This window comes from Ceratotherium simum, chromosome 1 (assembly GCF_057802395.1).
Source record: "Ceratotherium simum simum isolate JZ-2026a chromosome 1, ASM5780239v1, whole genome shotgun sequence".
Taxonomy (NCBI): Eukaryota; Metazoa; Chordata; class Mammalia; order Perissodactyla; family Rhinocerotidae; genus Ceratotherium; species Ceratotherium simum.
The window spans coordinates 101,127,884-101,151,104 of record NC_141900.1 but is presented as its reverse complement, the minus strand read 5'-3'; the positions used below and the strand labels follow the sequence as shown (position 1 = coordinate 101,151,104).

Here is a 23,221-nt window from a genome sequence, read left to right as displayed (position 1 = left end):
GCTGTCCAAATTTGTATTTCTGGAATAGTGGACTTGGTACAACTAATGACAGATCTAGGAGTCATTATAGATTATTGCTGGCAGTCAATGACTCACTGGGCTCTTACAGTGAAGCCAGCCAGAAGAAATGGAGTGGGAAGCTTTATCCCCCTGTAGTAAAAGACAGTGTTTCTATGGGATACTATTCGGAATTCTGGTCACCAAACTGCAGCAAAGAAATAATAGAACTCTGGGAAGTCTAGAGAGGGTAGCTGAAATGGTCAAAAGAATATAGAATCTTCCACCTATAAAAAAGGGGATTTAAAAAATATTACTCTCAGTACAAAAAGATAAAAAAGAAGAAGAGAAAATAGAGTTGCACAGCCATACTCAAAGTGTATTCATTAATACATCAGTGTCAACTGGAGGGGTATCTTTAACGGTGTGCTGGAGAGTTCCTTCCTCATCTCTCCATAGGTCAAAAATTCATCTATGTCTGATGAAGGCAAATAAGACATGGCTACCAAATTTTCAAGGTGTATAAAGTTTAGGAGAATAATGAAATGTTATATGCCCAAGGCAATATATGAAGATAAGAAACACAAAGAGAAACTAAATATAACAAGATGAAGTTGGGTAAATATAGGTGTAAATATCTTGAAGTTTGAAAGTGAATTAAACTAGTAGGAGGAGGGACAGATATGTTCTAAGAACCTGTTGAGTTGGAAAAGCCATGAGGTTTTTCTTGACCCCAATTCACTTATGAGCTGTCACATGTTCAGATGTGAAGTGAGACACGTGATAATACTACCTCGACTTTAGAATGAATTATTAGAAATAAAATATCCATGCCAAGGGAAGTAATAGCCTTACTGTATTTTACATTTGTTGGGATTGCGGTGGTCTGGAAAACATGTCATATAAAGGATTGGCTAAAAAACAAAAAAACTATATGAGTTATTAATCACGGCTCAAAATTTTACTCATATTTTTAAAATAATTGTTTTTATACAATACGTAATTAGAAACAACAACAAGGGAGTATGTTTCATTATTAGGACAACAGACCAGGTTCTAGAACTTCTGGATACTGGTTGAACTTGAATGACTCATTATGTAATCATTTTAGGATTTTCGTCAAAATTTTGCATCCATAAACCTGGGGTACTGGGCAGACTCTCAGGTTGTCTTATTTTTTTAAAATCACAAAATACTGCACAACGATAATATAAAATGCGTTATAGTAATGATATTTCTAAGAACATCGAACCACATTCTTTCTTTGTCACCCAAAATCAGCGTTCTCTAACTGAAATGTGTTCCACTCTGTGCTTTTCTCTGTTTTCCCAGATTTATGCTGGAGTGACGATGTTCAACTGACTTCTGAAGCTAGGTTTCATCTGCCCAGACCCTGGCACAGTTAAAAATTACTTTTAAAGGTGACACCTAGAGAACTTGGTGTTGATGACACAATATTCCCGGGCTATTACAGGAAACAGAAGTGTACTGCACCACCCCATTGTTCTACATCTCCCCTCAAACCTGGGGGCCTGGGCCTCTGGGTACATCTGAGCAACATCAAACACATTGGCAATGCAGCACAACGCAGCAGACTGAATTTTTCTTCCAGATGACAGCTTTAAATGGGTCAACTCAAATAAAGGAGAGCTCCGTACATCAAGGAAACCTAACCCGGCGTTTTTGTGATACGTACAGTGCTCCAATAAAACAGTTAATAAGCAAGGTCAGGACACTCTTTGCTCACATCTATCATTCCATGCCAGACCCTTTCAACACCATGACCTCTCTACTCTGTTATTATATTTGTCCTAATTAGGCATTCAAAATCCAGTTGTGTACTATGTCAATAAAGTCTACAAAACAACAGAAAAATATTCTAAAATAGGCCATATAAAATGTTCTAAAACAGTTTATATAAATATTCAAAAGCCTTCACTGGCATTTTGGTGCTTACCGCATCGTGTGAATTTAAAAAAAAAAAAAAACTCAGCCCAGGATTCAGGATCATCTATGATATGTACAAAGAGTTTATTTCTCCCAAATCAGCTACCATCACCTACAGGCATTATGGACCCACACTATACTACTCCATTGTCTTAGTCCTAATTGTTGTTTTTTATTTAAGCCTTTTCTCATGCTATTTGCTGTAACCAGAACACTTCTGTCCACTTAAACCTTTCCCTAGCTAAACTCTGTCACTGAGGCCCTACATCAACAACCGCCTCCTTTATAACTCTGTTCTGACCACACTAATTTGTTGTGAGCCCTTCTGTCTGTGAAACACGATTACTAGACAAAGTACTTTCTGTTTTGGAGTATAAGAATTGACACACTTGTTTTATTCTCGTATTACATCTGAACCATGTCGGTAGAGATCAATCATTTTTATTTATTTGTATTCCTTCAATCTAGATTTCTGCCTTACACATGCTAGACAAAATGGTCACTGAGTGTAAAATAAATTAACAACAAATTAATAAATACTATATTAATACCAACGTCATGATGAATATTCTAATACTGGCAACTTCATCTATCATACTAAACACATTTGAAGTTTATCCTATTAAAGGAAAGCCTTTCTAGGAAAGTTATATAGATATTGATACAGGTCCTTTTCTTCAGGAGTTTGCTTTTTGTTTGTTTTCGCTTTTGTTGTGAATTTTTAAAATGGTATTCTCAACTTGTAAGACATCATCTAGAGAACAGGGCCTTCCATCATAACCACCATTCAATTAACTGATTTTTAGAGATATTTGCAGTTATAATACGGCCTTTAATCTAGAAGTCTAAGGGTCTCCAAAGACAGTTTTTGACATAATGGAACTCATTTTTTCCAAGGGTTAGTGTGAATATAAGATCAGTTCGTCAATCAAGAAAAGCAGATTTTCTCCGAAAAAAGCAAAGATAAGGAAAAGATTTCCATCTGTGTGTTCTTCCCCCTTGTCTTACTTCTTTCCTCATTCAAAGCAGTCCCTGAGGTAAAACCATAGTGACCTGTGCAACACAGGTGGAAAACCATTGTATTAATCCCCAGCAAACAATGAAAAGTGAGCAGTGCATGTTTAGGGCACATGGCGTGGTGGAGTCAGGAGGGGGCTATCACAGGACAAGGAGTCAGGTCAATATTCTACTTCACTAGGGTTCAATTTTCAAGAAAGAAAGTAGGCTTCTCCTTCAGCTCATCATCTTGTTGGAAAATTCTGTACCTAATCAGTGTGTTTGGCAGTTTCATTGGAATTTATGTGGGTCATATATAGGAATTAGTAAGAAAAATTATCCAAAATTTGAAGTTAACGTAAAATAATACTGAGTGCCCTATCACACTAAAGAACTGTCTAACAAACCTGCCTACAAATCATTGACTTTCCAGGGAACTACATCTTTTTTTTTTTAATTTATTATAGATTATTAAGTTAGAACCCTGGTTCTATAAACATAGGTGTTAATCTATAGAAGATTAATACACTGCAAATGACGTTTTGCTAATAGAAACGCTAATGGTTTCTAGCCAACAGAAATAATGGCTCTGTTATAGATTTATTGCCTTGTACAACATTAAGCAATTTTGTATATAACTTATTTTGACATTCTTTCTTTCACTGGTTGTATGCAATATTCTCTCATATCTTTTATCTTTTGAACCAGTTCTAGCATCCTTCAGGTTCCCTTATTACTGAGTTAAATTAACCTTTGATATATGCCCACCGTATATTTGTATAAGAATCATTTTTTAATATACATATATTTTTAAATATTATTGAGGTCACATTGGTTTATAGCACTGTGTAAGTTTCAGGTGTACATCATGATATTTTGGCTTTTGTACAGACTGCATCATGTTCACCACCAAAAGTCTAGTTTCCATCCGTGCCCATACATGCGTGTCCCTTTACCCCTTTCACCTTCCCCCCACCCCCTTTCTCTCTGTAACAAGGACAGCACAAAAAAGGAAAATTATAGGCCAATATATTTTTAAATTTATACTTGGCAAGTGCACTGTGAAAAGAGTTGTTCAGTGAAAATAAATCAGTTATGCTCTTTACTTACTGTTTTCTAAGTCTTTGGCATTAACAAAAAGGCTATTTTTAAAAAAAAGCAGGGGCCGGCCCTGATGGCTTAGCGGTTGTGTGCGCGTCCTCCGCTACTGGCGGCCCGGGTTTGGATCCCGGGCGCGCACCGAGGGGCTGCTTGTCCGGACATGCTGAGGCGGCATCCCACATACAGCAACTAGAAGGATGTGCAACTATGACATACAACTATCTACTGGGGCTTTGGGGGAAAAAAAGGAGGAGGATTGGCAATAGATGTTAGCTCAGGGCTGATCTTCCTCACAAAAAAAATAAAAAAATAAATAAAAAATAAGTCTTTAAAAAAAATAAAAATTAAAAAAAAGCAGAAATTGAGTGGGGATATTAAAAACTTAAAGAGAATTTAAACCAAAATGCCAAGTTTTACTTGAGATACTTTTATGAAGCATTTTACAGAGTTTCACCTGCATGTAAAACATGCAGTTATATATAAACAGGAAACAACATAATAATACAATAATTTCAATAGCTTCACTGTGGAAAGGAAAATAAATGCAGCTTTTACATCGCTGTGTTATAACAAGTACCACCTATTAATGTCACATTTTAAGAAATGGCTGCAGTATCAAGCTTTCCGGTTTATTAACAAGGGCATAAAGGTGAAGAACATAATATGAAATAAGTGGCGAAGGTGGGGGAGGAAGATGACTGGAAGGATGCAGGAGAGAGAGAAGGTGAAAGGAAAGAGAAAAGAATTAAGTGTGATGGAAGAAGTAGAAACAGAGAAGCTGAAGGAGGAGAAGAGCACTTTCAAAATGTGTCAATTCACTTTATTCATAGTGGGAAAGTGAGGGCGGGGAATCCTCTAAATTGATTTTTTTTCTCAACTAGCTTAAATGACCAAGATATGACTAAAAATAAAACTGGTTAAACTTTTGTTGAGCGGCACAGATTGTCGATCTTCCTTCCTTCAGCATCTCTTGCCCCAGGTTGTCCTTGGACTGCACACAATTTTCCTCTATGGGATCACAGCTGGATGACCTTTCACGCGCAGAGACGTATGCAACAGACCTTTCCCAATTATCTCCACCACATCCAAACAGTACTTCCCTTGCCCGTTCTTTTAGACCTCTACTCTTGATTACAAAACAACTAGCAAAACTACAAACTATTTTATGCTTTATTAATCTAAGTTTTCTACAAGAAGTAATACGAGACTTTGAAAAGAAGCCTCCCGGAAAAGAGAAAAGGTCTTAAATACAATGAGGAATTTGAAAAATGGAATTTCAGTCACTTTGGCACATTAAAGAAGAAATGATTTGTTCAAATGAGACTGCCAATATACCTTCAAAAGTGAGCTATTTACTCTTCATACGGGACCAGTCCTTACTAAAAAGCCCTGGGGTAAGTAGTTTGTACGGGTTTATCATAATTTAAAACTTATACTTTATTGTCTGTTTTTCAGTCCTGCTATTTCAAAGACTATCTACAGCAAACTTTATAATGCGCAAGGGGGGGAGAGTTTTGAATACAGAAATATTCGATTCCTTACTTCCATGGAATGATCTGTCGTTGAGATGTCTTACCATGCTAAGTACAGGAGCATATCTGGCTTGAACTCAGAAAAAGAACAAAGATACTTGCCTTTCACCAATGACACTTAGACAAGCAATCAGACACTAGATTAAAAGACTGTCATTCCTCACTGGTTTTCCCTGCTTTCATCAATTGAGAGAGCTAGCTAAGTTCTACTCAAATTAGCACCGATGTGTCAGAAAGTTTTTGAAAAGTCGCATAGCTTTCAATCTCCTAGAACTCAAATAGAAAATTACCAAATTTCTAGTGTTCCCAAGGGATGAACACAGTGCACAAGGAATGAAAATCAGGTAAGTACTGTAAAAAATATTCAATTAAAGTAGAGACTTTGCCACCTGATAGCCTCACAATACTGTCTATCACTACTTATGGGAAGTGACAGTTAATTCACCTGTCATTCCTAAGAAGGGAGAAATGGAGGGCCAGTGTATTAGCTTCTAAGTTCTTTCCCTATTTAGACACTACAACTTTGGAGCCATATGCCAACGAGTAGAATTCATATGAGTTAGAATTCAAGTTTGACGGTGGTGAAAAGGAACCTAAGAGGACGGTTTATGAGATATCTAGGACCTCCCTTTTCTATATTTACAGTATTTCTGGTGTTTTTAATCTTTCTTAAAGGAAAGAACACAACATTCAAAAAAACATGAAGCATGTGAAATGTATATATTGATACAACAGTAATTCAGTAACTCAAGCCCATTTCTATCCTCAAAAACGTATAAATAACCAAGAATTGTTACAACCTGCACACTACCATGATGTCACTGAGATTTTCCTTTAGGAACCATGACATCCTCTCAGTATTTCACTGACTAAGCCACTTAACACTGGCAATTAGTCAGTCGCAGCCATGAGGGCTATATCATCACTATTACCACCCGCCAACAAAAATGAGTCTAGATGTTACAAGGGCATGGTGTTTGTAAGTCAGTAATTTTTAAAAAATCAGGAGGATTCTCTTTTTTGGATGAGGCCGTCATTTTGTCTATACAATAAAAAATGATCATCTGCTGTATTTGAAGACAAAAGAATACAATATAATTAAAAATAAGCAGTGCCAGAGATGTCCTAAGAGCTTCGTGTGTTTTCTCAATTCTCGCAGCAACCTCATTGTGCCCATTTTACAGATGAGGATACGAGGCCCAGAGTGTTTTAGCAGTGTGCCCAAAGCCACTTTGCTCATCGTTTCTACTCCCTGTAAACCTGATCTCTGTCCTGAATCAGACAACCTCAACGACATTAACCATTCCCTTGTCTTGTGTTTTCCAAACTGCCTAAAAAGCAAATACTACGAGGATACAAAAACAAAACACTGTGCCGAAAGCATCCATAAACATCCATCGGGCGCAATTAAAGTTAACAGTCACTAAAATGATTTAAGAAATTAATTCCTTAGCATTTACAAAAAACTTTCATATGACATTTTATAGCGTGCTTTTTTTCCATTTGGCATTAATAATCTTAAATTATGTATTAATTTGTCAGGCATCTCAATTAGAGCAGTCAATGAAAGAGAATAACATATTAGCATGCTTTCCTTAATGTGGTACACAAACAGCTAAAGACTCTCCAGGGGTCGATTATGGAAGAGTGTATATTATTTAGGCCTCTTCTTTCTATTTTGTTTTCTGTTGCCAACACTTGAGACCTTTCACTGCTGATTAACACTCTTCCCACCAAAGACTGGCAGGAGAGCTGAATGCCATGGATACTAAATCGATTCACTTGGCTTGGTGTGTGGGCAGCTGTGGTGGGGTGAGGGGGTGTTGGTGGCAGAGGCAGGATTACAGAACTAAACATTATGTTAAACCAAAGGGGGAAGAGCGAATATTTGGATTATTGGCTAACTTGTGAATTCCTTTTATCCATGCTATGTCCCCTACTTGGAGCTAAACAAACAATGATGTCCTCATTTACTTCTGGAAAGTTAACTTGTCTATTTATTGTTGGATAATATAATAAAAGTTTCCACGGTTACCGGTAAAATATAAGCTATTACACCAGTGAATATAAAATAGAGCATCATAATGCACTGCTCACAGAACAAGCCAACATATTAGAAATTACTAGGTGTTATTTTAGAAAAGCAGGATATGTACTATAGCTAAACGTATGTTCTAATTAGAAACAAATTTAACCTATTCTGTCAGAAATGCAGATGATACAAGGTTTTTTATATTATACTCCTGAAGTTTGAATTCCTGCCGGGAAAATGCATTTGTTTAGGAATATAGAATAATAACTAACATTAAAATGAGTATAAATAACCTATAGATTGCTGTGGTGAATTCATTTAATGACATCCAAGGACTTGGTCCCAGAAAGCAGCAGCCGAAGTCTCTGGCGAAAGGCACTGTTTCTCTCCCGACGTCGCATCACATACATCCTTTTTTCCTATTCATAACTCTTTGTGCTTCTAATACACACACATTTACTGATATGCATGCATGTCTTTAGATTGTACCTCTCTTTAACTTATCCAAAATTTGACCTAAATATGAAAGCATATTGGAAGAGAAAAATAATTAGTTTTCCCTCCTCAGCAACTGGCACTGTATTTGGGTCACAGTAGACACTGGGTTAATATAAGACAAGGTTCAGCTGTCAAGAATCTCCATTCAATCGGTGAAGTACAGGTAGATTGAACAGTAAGACAATGCTCCATGTATCTCACAAGGCAGTGGATGAGTGTTTGCTGAAGAAATTCTGCTATACGTATTCAGAGGAAGTAGCTGGGTGTGGACAAAATGTGTCAGGAAGCTTCCAAGAAAAGATAGGAAACAGAGACAGATCCTGAAAACGGGCAAGTGGTGAGGAAAAGGGAGAGCATTTTAGACAGAAGAACAGCGAGCATCAAAGTGCTGATGTGAAGACAGAGTGTTTGGGAACAGTATATTTGGCTAGAATTTGGCTAAATGTTGCTTGATGTAGGGAAACTAGAACTAAATGAAATGCTGGTATCAGAATGAGGAAATCACTTAGCACAAAGCTAAAAGGTTAGTTCTGATTCTGAAGACAAATGGAAGTTCCATTTTCCCCAGTGTTTCTCCAGGTCTGCTATACCTCTCTTGAGGTTTTTTAAAACATAACTGAAAACAGTAATCCTAGTGTATCTCTCAGGGATTAGTAAAATGGGCAGCTCATTCTGTCAAAACTATGTTGAACTTTGTGTGTCCATCAAGAAATAGAACCAATGACTTCAGAAAGTTAATTTTAACCACTCCATGCCTTATTTGCTATCATATAACTGATATTTTGTAACTCATTCTTCTGTAAATACATTGAATTATTTTACATATTTACATTATGCTTATTTGTCATTTATTTATTTTTTTTGTCAAAAATAGCTTTGACAGTGCTTTTTAAAATAAGGACCCATCAGTTTGATTTTTACCATCTACAAGAGTTGTCACCTGCAAACTTAGACATGCCATTTCAAATACATTCTTCTAGGCCATTACAAAAATGTTTATACTGGTTATAACACTGACAGGTCCCTAATGGCTCTAGTATTTATGTCTATGTAGCTTTGGACAGGATTGCGGAGATCTTTCATCCTATTCTCTCATTTTTATTTCTAAGTCAGTTTTATATCCAAGTCAAAACATTAAATCTAATTATAAATAATGTTTTCAAAAGCCTTTGCATGGAAACTTCTCACAAATATTTTAAACGTCTAAATCAGTTTCATTTCTTCTTGACTAGCCTCAAGAATCACCATTCTCAAGTTTCAGATGAATTAACTTTGAAATTTTCCATAGAATTAAAATTATTTTGAATTATTTTTGCCATTTACTTTCAAGTTTTAACTACATTTACAACTATTTTTGGGTTCAACTCTGAGTTAAACTTTTCTTTCTTAACTCTAATACTTTTTTGTAAACCATTACTCCTCCATCTTCCTAATTATTTTTTTAATTTTGAAATAATTTCAAACTTGCACAAAAATTTGAAGAGTAGCAGGAAGAAATTTTTCCACCTCGTGAATCACTTGATAGTAAGTTGCCAACACAATTTCCATCCTCTTTTAGAAATATTTGATAAACATTTTATTTAATTTCTACAAACAAGTATATTATTCCACATAACCACAATAACCTTCAAAATCAAGGCATTTATATTAATTACTATCATCAAATGTACTAATCCTATTTAGATTTCACTTATTATGCCAATACTGCCCTTTATGGCCAAAGGATCTGGTTCAGAATCTCGTCGCATTTAGTTTTTATGCATCATTCAATCTACAACTGTTCTCATTCTTTCCTTTACTTCTACACCTTGACACTTTAAAAATCACAGACCAGATTTCTGTTGAATGTCCTTCAATTTGGGTTTGTCTTACATTTCCTCATGATGAAATTCAGGATATACATGTTGGCAGAAACGTCACAGAAGGCAAGCTTTCTATAGGTGGCACATAATATCAATTTGTCCCATTACTGGTGATATTAACTTTGATCACTTGTCAGCCTTCTCCACTGTAAAGTTACCCTTTTTCTCATTTCAATTAATAATTATTTTGGAGGGAGGTACATTCAGATTATGTAAACAGTCCATTCCCCATCAAATATTCACCCACTAGCTTTGTATCCATTGTATTTCTTGGCAGAATTAGTAATTGCTATGATGGTTACCATACTGTGATTTCTGATTCCTTCTACATTGCTTAGTTGACATTCTTCTGTAAGGAAAAGCTTTCTCTTCTCTTCATTTATTTACTCATTTTTTTTATCACAGGATAAACACAAGGATTCTCATTTTATTCAATGAGTGATAATATGTTACCACCATTATTTTTTTGACGCTCAAATTGTTCCAGATTTGGCAAATAGGATTCCCTTGAGACTAGCTCCTATGTACTTTTGACTCATCACCATCATTCTTGAGTACTTCTTTACTTTCTGGCACAAATAAATATTTCAGACTCATCTTGTATTTTCCTGTCTCAGCCCTGAAATTAGTCATTTTTTCTAAGAAGCCCTAGTCCATCAGTGGACAAGAGTATTCAGAAACCAAGATCTGGATGCCCAGTGTGCCCAGTGCTATTGGAAAGTTGTTACTTCTAGGCCCTCCCATTGGACAGAGCTGCACATGTGTTTATATCAATATGTATTTCTATATTCATCTATATACACTGAAAACTGTGAACAGTATGTAGTTTCTAAAGAAGAATCAGAACAATTTTGTAGTAATACCATAAAAGTAACACCCTAAAATTCAAGCTAATGGCTTCTCTCACCTCTTGAAATCTAGGTTAAGAGACTTAGAAGATTTGCCTTTAGTTAAAGTTGCTTTCATTAACGTCAGGAACAGATTGATAAATATTCTGCTAGATGTTGAGCTAAGTTATTCTATAGTGTCATTTTCCCCATTAAACAAGGCCTTATTTTTATCTGAAATGATCCATATTTAAATATATTTTCTTCCATTCAATTGAATCACAAATTCAAGATCAACACAGCTTGAAAAGTCCACTGGCTACAAATGATACCGTTTCAAAGAGAAATTATTAATTCAGCAAAACTCCAAGGGAAATAAATACACAGTTCTACAGCCAAGGTAAGCGCACATATTGGATTGTCTGTATGGAAAACATTCCTTTGTCAAAATTCTGCAATCTCACAAGCACTAATTCTAGAAACTACACGGCTTGATATTTTTAACCAGTGCTTTCCTCGGTCAGACATTAGGTTTTTGTAAAATCTGGTGTACTATACAGAAAATTAGAAAAAACATCTGATGATTATCAGAACATTGATCTTATTACATTTTAGATTACTCCCATCACTAAATAGTATGACACACATGTTGAGCAAGAGGCGATATAAAGACTCATAGCTACATTGGCATGGAAACTTGTACTACATACATGTGTTTGTGTAAGTGTGTGTATGTTTTCTATACACGTATAATCTAGATTTTTATAATGCATCTGTATAATTTTTTCCCATTTGTTTTTATAATTCCTCGTGAATGAGAACCATTTTGCCTTTGAAACACTCCACAGATTTCAATACTAGGTACAGAAAGCTAAAAAATAAAAAACAAATTATAAAAAAGGAATCATCATAGGATTCTGCCTCTTCCAGAATTATTTTCAAATAAAGGCTATAAAATTATAGCTGACTCTCTCATTATATATTAGAAATAATGGAAGACTTAGAGCCAATTGATTCTCATTATTTTCTGCTCTTTACTTGAGTAGGCCGTTGGATATGCTTATCTCCAGGATTAACAAGACACATTCTTCTCTTCTCGTTAACATGAAGGAATATTTAGAATAATTTCCTAATGGATCCCATGAAATAATGGGTAACGGAAAGTTAAGAGGTTGAGTAACTGGGTCTATTTAAAAGGTAGGACTAGCCAAAATTAGGTGTTTCCTTAGTAGGTAATATTGGACAGATCTTTCTACCCATTAAAATATTAAATAGACATCTGTCATATTAATCGATTTTAATAAGAAGCAGGAAAATGGACCTACATTTACTTTATTCCATTAGAATTTTAGTTTTCTTTTCAATTAATGATGGGAGAGAGGAGTGCATTAATTTTATTGTAGTATATTTTGTTATTTCTAAAGGCACTGAATATGCATTTTCTGAAGTTTTTACTCAGTGGATAGTGAGCATGATTTTTTCCTTTGCTGCTATGACTGAAAATAGTCGGTAAGGTACTTACACATCAGCATAAACTGGAAACTAGAAAAATTTAAATAAGTGCAAATATTTTAAAATATCCAATGTTTATGAAAGTTAAGTTTACATCACTAGTTATATTGGTGAATTTCATTAACTTCATAAGATTAATTACAGATAGCTTATTCGTTCTATTAAAGTTATAGAAAAACACAGCAAAGGTGGTTTTCTTTTTTTCTTAACATTTTTCACTCCATGACAAATTACTGCATTTATACTTGTGTGAAGCAAAGCATCACGTGGAAGCATAATAAGGTGACAAACGTGTGATCTTCTAACAATTTAAACAGCATACTCTTGGCTACTATTTAAACATTCAACTTTAAATCACCTTTCTCTGACTAAAATCATTATTCTTTTTCTTTTTATCAAAAATAGATTATTTTACTTCTCTGTAAGAAAGATGATCACAGGAATATGCAAAGATAATTTATACTCACATATTTTCCATCTCATCAGAAACTTGAAGACTCAAAATATAGAAAATATTTAGTTTAGAGAAAATAAATTGAATTACTCTGTGTGGGAGAGGGAGGATCTCTTTTCAGAACACTTATTTTATATCGCGTACTTAATTCATATATTTATATAATACATAATCATTTTGTATTATGTATTGAAAATACTGGTCATTATGTAAGGATTATTAAAAAAAAGCATGGGTTGCTGTCAGGAACATCATTTCTGAGATGAAAAGATGAGATAACTTGAGTTACTGACTGCTTTTTCTTCCCCTTTTAAAGTTATAAAACAGTTCAACATAGAGAAAAGCAGAGAAAATACTACAAAAAGAACTATGCCACACCTCTCAGATTTAACAAGTATTTGTATCTTACCACGTATTTCAGATCATTTGAGAAATAAAACATTACATAGCTTTGAAGCTATTCCTGATATTGTGATCCTGCCTCCAGTGAGATCAACACTATTGTGAATTTGGCGTGCATCTTCTCCATTTATGTTGTTTTTCGTTTTTTGGGTTTTTTTGGTGAGGAAGATTGGCCCTGAGCTAACATCTGTTGCCAATCCAATCTTCTTCTTTTTTTGCTTAAGGAAGGTTGGCCTTGAGCTAACATCTGTGCCAATCTTCGTCTATTTTATATGTGGGTCACCGCCACAGCATGGCTTGACTAGTGGTGTAGGTCTGCGCCTGGGGTCCGAAACCGTGAACCTGGGTCACCAAAGCAGAGCGCACCGAACTTAACCACTACGCCACGGGGCTGGTCTCTCCATCTATGTTTTTGTATTTATGGTACAAATTGATGTATTCTTTAAATACATACATAATGTAATTTTATGTTTTTGAACTTTATACAATTATCACAATGTAGGTGCCACTCTACAACCTATTTTTGTTTTTCACTCAACAATATGTTTTCAAGTATAATCCACATTGTTATCTAATCCATTCATTTTAACAAAAGCATAAATAGCTAGGTAAACTTGGGGAAGCTGGATCTATATGCTTCAATTTCCTCATCAATAAAGTGAAAAAAATAATAAAAGGTATGGGTTATCTTAATGAAAGCAATTTGTGCAGACACACACACACGTGTGTATTCCAGGAGTTAAAAAGCTCCTGAAATAAAGTTGAACTCTCAGTGTCGGCATTTCTTTCTCTGGAATATCTATCTACAAATTGAATTGCTGGGTCAGTGGGTATGAACATCTTCAACCCTGCCACACAATGAGAAATTATTCCTCAAAGTAGAGGAATAGAGATAATCTATTCCTCTATTCTATAGTTGCACCAAACTAGATTCTTAGTAATATATGAGGAAAAGTTTCTTTTGCCCATCTGCTAGTAAATATTTGGTATTGCAGAAGTTTCTTTGCTTGAAGGAACTCTGCCAGGTTAAAAAGTTGGCATGAACATAGAAGATAGTGATGACAATCCTCAACGTGCTCCTCTCTTGAATCAAAATGATCCAATCTGATATAACTGCTCTCTACTACTCATGGACAGATGTCACCCTAGGCTTCCCTTCTCCATCATGGTGGAGACTCCTCTTCTCTGTTAGATGGCTGTTTTTCTGAATCCTTCTCCTCTTTTCTAGATATACTTCTTTATTTGGAAGGGAACATCTACTATTAGCTTCCTTGGCATGAAAGCAAAGGAGATAAATAATTGTATGACTGAGAATATTTGTGTTTATTCTCATACCTGAGTTATAATTGGCTGGATATAGAATTTTAGGTTAGAAATAATTTTTGCTCAGAATTTTAAAGGCAGTATTCTATTGTCTTCTTGCTTCTGGTATTGCTGTTGAGAAGTCCAAAGCCATTTTGATTTATGATCTTTTGGATGTGATAAGATTTTTGTTTGTTTTTTCACAGGAAGCTTGTGGAAACTTCATTTTATCCTGACTGTTCTGAAATTTTACAATTATGTGCCTTGATGTGGGTGTATTTTCATCTATTTGGCTGGACATTCTGTTTTCCCTTTCATTCTGAAAATGCATGGCCCTAAGTCACGAAAAATATTCTACAAATATTTTATAGATAAATTCATCCCTTCTATTTTCTCTTTCTAGAATTTCTATTATTTTAATATATGCCATCTCATTTTATTATCTTTCCTATTATGTTTTCTATTTCATTGTCTTTTTATTTTCTGGATAATTTCCTTTCTCAATTTTATTTCTCAAAAATATTGATTATTTTTAAAATTTTTGCTATTATATTTCTAATTTATGAGAGCTTATTTTGATCTCCAAATGCCATTTGTTATAGCATTTTATTCTCTTAAATAGACAAATTACTTTTTGAGTTCAATCTGAAAACGTTAATAAATATTTTTAAGCCTTTCTTCCTTTTGTATAGCTTCTATTTCTTACAAATGTTTTTTCTTTTTTTCTCTTTTGTTTGTTTGTTTCTAATCAATGTTACAAGATTTCCTCCATTACCTGGAAAACTTTGTTTGAGAAAACTGGATTTCAGAATCTTTAATACTTTCTTCACGGGCTGGTGAGATTTCTTGTGCAAGTGGGTACATGAGTCTTAGATTCCATGAAGAAATCAGGGCTGGAGATAAAAGTTACAGAGACATTAGTGTTTAGAAGATATTTATAGCTACGGGAGTAAATAAACTTGTCTTGGGAGAGAGGTGTAGATAAAGAAATAAAAGGGCCTAGCACCAAGCCTTCTTTTCAATGTAGCCATACACTAGTGTTTTCTATGTATTATGATCTACAGTCGTTTCTTTAAGCTAATATGTATCACCTTGAACAAATTCACATTTAATTTTTCTACATGGTTGCAAAATAATTAAGAGCTATTCACGTGTTATAAGTGCTCCATTTAAAGGCATGTAATAGAAAAAGGACATCAGAAATAATTAAACCAAAGGACAATCACAATGAGAAAAATCATCTTTAGAAAATAATAAATTACATTAATACTCATAAGATAATTAGATTCCATTAATACTCACAAACATGGTGATTTCACATAACTTTGACATTTTATAATTGAGTACTTGAAAGTAGTCCAAGCTAAACAACCACTAATTATATTCTCGGGACGGAGGAAAACAGCTGTATGATGTAATTGTAAAGGAAAAAAAAAGAAAAGAAACCCAAATCATGTTATATGAGTTACTCATTTAGCAGAAATCATTCCCAAAGTTTGCTACAAGGTGTATTTCTACTTTTCATGTGATTATCACTATAGTATTTAAATTGTGTGCAGAAAGAAAAAATCGCTTTCCTAATTATCATAAAATTAGAGTACTTAAGAATTCATCAAATCTTTAAAATTAAAATTGGAAAAGGAAACGAGAGCTTTCTAGCAGAAATTTAACAGTCATGCTCAAAATGTGAACAGTAACACTAATCTATACTTAAAACAATTCATAAAATATCTTTCCTGTCCTGAAAAGGAAAATATAGAGCAATAGAAGAAACTCCAACAGTAAGATTACTTGCATTGTGCTTGAAAGAAATCAGACTTTTAAAAGACTGATTATTAAAAAAAAAAAAAATCAAATCCCAGCTCCTTTACTATTTAGCAACCTATAATGCCATGTTACTTGTTCCTTTTTCCATAGACTGAACTTAAATAATTTCTTTTTCACTTTTTTCCACTAACACTTGCATTGTTGGTTACAGTAGTCTTCTACAGGAAGTGGGAATGTCTCCACAACACATCTAGAATACATTACCTGCTTAGCAATAGAAAATTATGATAATACATATTAGGGTAGAGAGTAGATCAGCTATCAGATAAATTATGCCTTACTTAACGGGTTTATAGCATGTCAAAATGGTATTGGTTGGACCTGAAAAACATTAAACATTTTCAGAAACTGTCGCCTGCAAACTCTCTTCTTTTCATCTAGAACAACGAAGTTGAGACCCTCAAGAGGACAGTAGTGGCCAAGACAAAGTGGTGGATTGTAGCCTGACGTTTTAACACATGTGTGGACAGAGAACAGAACATGAAAATTTAATCACTAGCATTTATAATTCTGGTTAGCAACTTGCTACCATATAAGGAATACTTTCCCAGGAAGGAGATAAAATATTCATTTATTTTAAATTTCCGAGAGAAAATCCGAGCAAGGATTTATTTAAAAATCCATACAATAATTATTTTTGTATAGTTTTGTTGCTAATTATTGGAATTCACATTAAAGTAGTTAATTCTAACAAAAGACCCTAACATGACCACATTTTCTTTGTATGTATTAGATTTAACGATATTTGGTCTGTCAATAAGAAAATCTGCGCTGTAAAATTATTATCTTTGTTGTCTTTACAAACACTTCTAGGAAGGAGGTATCACTCTAGGATTAAAAGAAGTAGTCCATCTGATTTTTACCTTCTTTAACATGAACACATGTAAAAGCATTTATATTTCTAAATATGCTTATCTAAAGGACGCGATCGGCTATTTATGTTGCATAGTTACTCCACAGTAACGATTCATAGCAGAAACACTTCCAAGGGAGTTGTGTGTGTACATAATAGCACCATTTCTCAGTTGGAGTCTTTTGCTTGATGTAACACCAAAACCTCAAAATGAATAATGTTTGCTGAGTAGAGAAAAGGGACAAACACGCAGCTATCATCATTCAAGCAGTAACAATACATTTATGCTAAAGCAGTAATTTCTTCCTAGTGAACTCTTATAAAGGCATTCAGCAACGCATAATCACTTATCCTTCAAGCCATTCACATTGTTAGGCTCTGAATACACAAATCACCATAACAACATGGAAAATGAAGAAATATGATCACTTTTGAGTTTTGTTGTTCAACGATCTCAACACTTTTCCTGATTCAATATGTGCCCAATTGTTCCTACGAGCAAAACTGAATGATTTTCACCATTATGTTGCACTTTCTTCTTTAAAAGAACTTAGTGAAGTCTCTAGAGATGTTTATGTATCCCCAGAATTTATAAATCTATTCCCTTCCTGGTTTTTGAAATTATTATTACAAAACATGAATTTGATGAAAACTATTCTGTTCATAACTTCTTTCTTCCTTAACAACCTTGAAAAATTTCTTTAGATTTCAAGGTGTTCTCTCTCTTGGTGGTAGTATTTTGATCACGCAGGGGTACCCTGTCCAAACATGTTACCTCATTGCTGGACCCTACAGAGTCATTTCTCTCTCTCTGCCTCATTCTGACCTCTATATTCAATGATATTGAAACACTAACTGCAGATGAGTGTCCTTCCTTTCACATTTAAGTTAAATTGTCTTGTTACATTATGAACTGATTTCAAATCCCAATATATTTTAAAATTAATAATATTCCAAATTAAATGATTTATATTCATATACTATCGTAAATGCTCTGATCAAATGTCAATATTTCAACTACAATTATTGTTCAATTCAGATCTAGCCAAATTTAATTTCTCTTTTTCTAAATGTATTTAGTTATTTCTTGAGCCTTTTTTTTCCCGTTGGATGAGGAAGATTGGCCCTGAGCTAACACCTGCTGCCAATCTTCCTCTTTTTGCTTAGGGAAGATTGTCCCCGAGCTAACATCTGTGCCAATCTTTCCTCTATTTTGTATGTGGGATGCCGCCACAGCATGAATTGATGAGCAGTGTGTAGGTCCATGCCCAGGATCCGAACCCTCAAACCCAGGGCTGCCGAAGCAGAGCTTGTGAACTTTTAGCCACCATGCCACTGGGCCAGCCCCTCTTGAGCCTTTAAAAAAAAATTTTTTTTAACCTGACTTACATGTATTATTCTTTTCTTTCCTACTAGACTGAAACTTCTCAAAGGTAGAAACATTCATCACTGCCTTTCCCATAAAGCCCTGGAAATTTGCCAACAGAATGGAAAAAAAAAGTGTGTGGGAGCCGGCCCCGTGGCTTAGCGGTTAGGTGTGCACACTCCACTATTGGCGGCCCCGGGTTCGGATCCTGGGCGCACACTGACACACTGCTTCTCCAGCCATGCTGAGGCTGTGTCCCACATACAGCAACTAGAAGGATGTGCAACTATGACATACAGCTATCTACTGGGGCTTTGGGGGAAAAAAAAAGGAGGAGTATTGGCAATAGATGTTAGCTCAGAGCTGGTCCTCCTCAGCAAAAAGAGGAGGATTAGCATGGATGTTAGCTGAGGGCTGAGCTTCCTCAAAAAAAAAAAAAAAAAAAAGTGTGTGTGGGGGGTGCAGTTTTCACACATAAACGAATTCTTGGGGGCTGCCTATTTCTCCCAGAATCCTTCGAATATGGTACCATACTTAGGTAAACCAGTCTCCTTTGGCCATTCTCACTTTTTTATGGTCTCTTCTGAAAACAGTATAGTAATTTGAGAAAATCATTTTTCCTTTGATTTAGTCAATGAGGTTTTCTTACTAATATTTTAAAATTAAATTATCAGTACCCAAATACAAACAGACCAAAAAATGTGTTTGTCAATCAAAATCTAAACAACTCCTAAAAAGAACAGCAGAATGGCAGTATCCCATCACTCTTCTGATTATACAATTTCCCTGAAGAAGCAAACCTTAGGTCAGGAATGTTCAATGATGGACAAAATTTTCTTGGTGAAATACTGCTCGGATCTCAGGAGAAGAAAACGTGTTGAAATTAGAGAGAAAGACAAAATCAGCCATGGAATACTGTAGAACACTCTTAAACCAAACCTAACCTTAAACAAAACCAACCAAGACCACTCTTAAACCAAAACTAACCAAAACAAACCCAACCTAGATATCTACTTGAAGTTATAAATGAAAAGTAAATTGATAAAAGAAAGTAAAAGGAACTTAAGCACAAGTAATGATCCATACTCTCCTAAGACAGATGTGCAATCAGACCTCACTGGGATAGAAGCTGTTTTGTAATACATTTGAAAGGCTCAAATAAGTAGGACCAAGTTTTGTAAAACATTTTGTCCATGTGTATACTTGGTAGTAAACTGAACTAAGTGTCCTAGGCAACACATTCATTGAATAATTAAGACTGGATGGATAACGCCATCCAGAGATAATGCCAAAATTCTGACCTCACAAGCATTAAAATCGGAAAAGTTGACTCACAGGAACAAATAAGCCCACAGAAGTTCAAATATCATTGTAGATAAGATCTCTCTGTAAATATGGTCTCTTTCCTATTTCCAGACTCTGCTTTTTTCCTCTCTAAAGGACCTAAGTCTAATTAAATATGGCCCAAATATCTATATAGTAGCTTTAAATTGGTATCAGTATAAGCCAAGTAGACTTCTATTTTGCTGGGAAAACTGAAAAATAGTTTTAGAAACAAAGAATTTTTTCAACATTTTGCTTACTTAAAATAGGTATTTTGAAAATAAATGTTATGTTTTTGAAAATAAAAGTATTTTTATATTACTTTAGCTTGTCAAATCTACAAAGCTAAAGTGTTACTCCCTCTCTCTCTTTCTTTTTTTTTCTTTTTCTGAAACTATTTCACCAAACGCAAGTCTCCATAATAAATAGAATCTGTGTGTCCTTTGATGGAAGACTCTAATTACTTTAAGAGTTCAGAAGAAAGATCACTTATAGCCAGGGTGATTAGAAACATCCTCAAAGAAATCCTTCAAGGTGAATTGAACTAATAAATAAATTAAGTAAAGTTGCAGGATATAAAATTGACATACAAAAATCAGTTGCATTTCTATACATTAATACTGAACTCAAGTACTTTCTCAAAAAGAGAAATTAAGAAAACAAACCCATTTACAATACCATCAAAAACAATAAAATATTTAGAAATAAATTAAACCAAGGAGGTGAAAGATCTCTACACTGAAAACTACAAAACATTGATTAAAAGAGTCAACGAAGACACAAATAAATGGAAAGATATCCCATGTTTATGGATCAGAAGAATTAAAATTCTTAAAATGTCCATAGTACACAAAGCCATCTATAGATTCATGCAATCTCTATCAAAATTCCAATGGCATCTTTCACAGAAATAGAAGAAACTTTCCTAAAACTCATATGTAATCACAAAAGATCCCCAATAGCCAAAGCAATCCTAGGAAGAACAAAGCTGGGGGCATCACACTTTCTGATTTCAAACTATATTATAAAACTATAGTAATCAAAACAGTACGGTACTGGGATAAAAACAGACACATAGACCAATGGAAAAGAATCAAGAGCCCAGAAATAAACCCATGCATAAAGGTCAACTATGATTTGATGGAGAGCCAAGAATACTCAATCGAGAAAGGATAGTATCTTTAATAAATGGAAATCTGGATATTCACATGCAAAAGAATGAAATAGGAGCCCCTTCTTACACCACTCACAAAAATTAAACTGAAATAGATTAAAGACTTAAATGTAAAACCTGAAACAATAAAATTCCTAGAAGAAAGCATAGGAAAAAAGCTCCTTGACATCGGTCTTGGCAATGACTTTATGGATATGACACCTAAAACACAAGCAATGAAAGCAAACATAAACAAGTTGGACTGCATCAAATTGAACAGCTTCTGCATAGCAAAGGAAATCATCAACAAAACCAAAAGGGAAACTACGGAATGGGAGAAAATATTTGCAAACCATGTACCTGATGAGGGGTTAATAGCCAAATATATAATGAACTCATACAACCCAATAGCAAAAAACCACACAATTAAGACCTGGATAGGGCAAAAGACCTGAATAGACATTCTCCCAAAGAAGACATGCAGATGGCCAATAGGCACATGAAAATGTGCTCAGCATCGTTAGTCAGCAGACACACACGAATCAAAACCACCTCACATCTCTTAGAATGTCTACTACCAAAAAGACAGGAGATAACAAATGCTGGTGAGGATGTCGAGAAAAGGGAACCCTTATGCACTATTGGTAGGAATATATATTGGTGCAGCCCTTATGAAAAACAGTATAGAAATAACCTCAAAAAATTAAAAATAGAACTACCATATGATCCAGCAATCCCACCTCTGGGTATATATCTGAAGGAAATGAACACAGGAAATCAAAGAGATATCTGCACTCCCACGTTCATGGCAACGTTATTCAAAACAGCAAAGACATGAAAACAACTTAAAAGTCCATCAGTGAACCAAGGGATAAAGAAAAGATGGTATGTATACACACACACACACACACACACACACACACACACGTACACAGTGGAATATTATTCAGCCTTAAAAAAGAAAATGGATGCAACAAATGGATGAACCTGGAGGACATTATGCTAAGTGAAATGTGACAAGAAAGACAAATACTGCATGATCTCAGTTATATGCAGAATCTAAAATAATCAAACTAATAGAAACAGAGAGTAGAATGGTAGTTGCCAGGGGCTGGGGAAGGTGGAAATGGAGACACACTGGTCAAAGGGTACAAACCTCCATTTATAAGATCAATAGGTTTTGAGGATCCAGTGTACAGTATGGTGACTATAGTTCTATAACAACACTGTATCGTATACTTGAAAGTTGCTAAGAGAGTGAATCTTAAATGTTCTCACCACACAAATAATTGTAACTCTCGGAAGTGATAGATAAGTTAACTAATCTTATTGTGATAATAATGTCATAATATATACATATATCAAATCATCACATTGTATACCTTAAACTTAAGCAATGTTATATGCCAATTACATGTCAATAAAACTGAAAAAATTTAAAAACTCTCTGCAGAAGGAAAATTCTGTGCTGACATGCAAGTTCTCTAATGCTGGCTTTTGTCAAACACAGGCTAAATGACTACTTGCAAGGAGCACTTTGAGGTGATTTAAATAAAGAAGATGTGGTATATATACACAATGGAATACTACTCAGCCATAAGAAACGATGAAATCCAGCCATTTGTGACAACATGGATGGACATTGAGGGTATTATGCAAAGTGAAATAAGTCAGAGGGAGAAGGTCAAATACCGTATGATTTCCTTCTTAAGTAGTAGATAATAACAACAATAAACAAACACATAGGGACAGAGATTGGATTGGTGGTTACCAGAGGGGAAGGGGGGAGGGAGGAGGGCGAAAGGGATAATTCGGCACATATGTGTGGTGATGGGTTGTAATTAGTATTTGGGTGGTGAACATGATGTAATCTATGCAGAAATAGAAGTATAATGATGTACACCTGAAATTTATACAATGTTATAAACCAATGTTATTGCAATAAACAAAAAATTAAAAAAAAAAAGAAGAAAAAAAAATGGATTAGATGGTCAATACGACTCCTAAAAAGTGCCCAAAAAATGATGGTGACATGTCAAAGAACACAGATTCAGCTTGAAAGGCCTCCCAGTGGCCAAATCTGAGAAAATTTTGAGGAAAAAAACACATTGACAGTAGTGCATTATAACTCATAGAATAAAATAAGAATTCAGGAGTCGATATTGATGGTGAGAGGAGAAAGCTCTTCTTTACAATAGTTTTCCAATTAATAAAGGTAGAAGGAATGATGGAAACAG

General features: G+C 34.8%; 1 protein-coding gene across 1 annotated transcript in view; it reads right to left on the bottom strand.

Annotated features, from left to right (window-relative positions):
* CNTNAP2 (contactin associated protein 2) overlaps positions 1 to 23,221 on the bottom strand; it is a 1,356,851-nt gene that overhangs the window by 1,134,445 nt on the left and 199,185 nt on the right. The gene's annotated exons all lie outside the window — the stretch shown is intronic.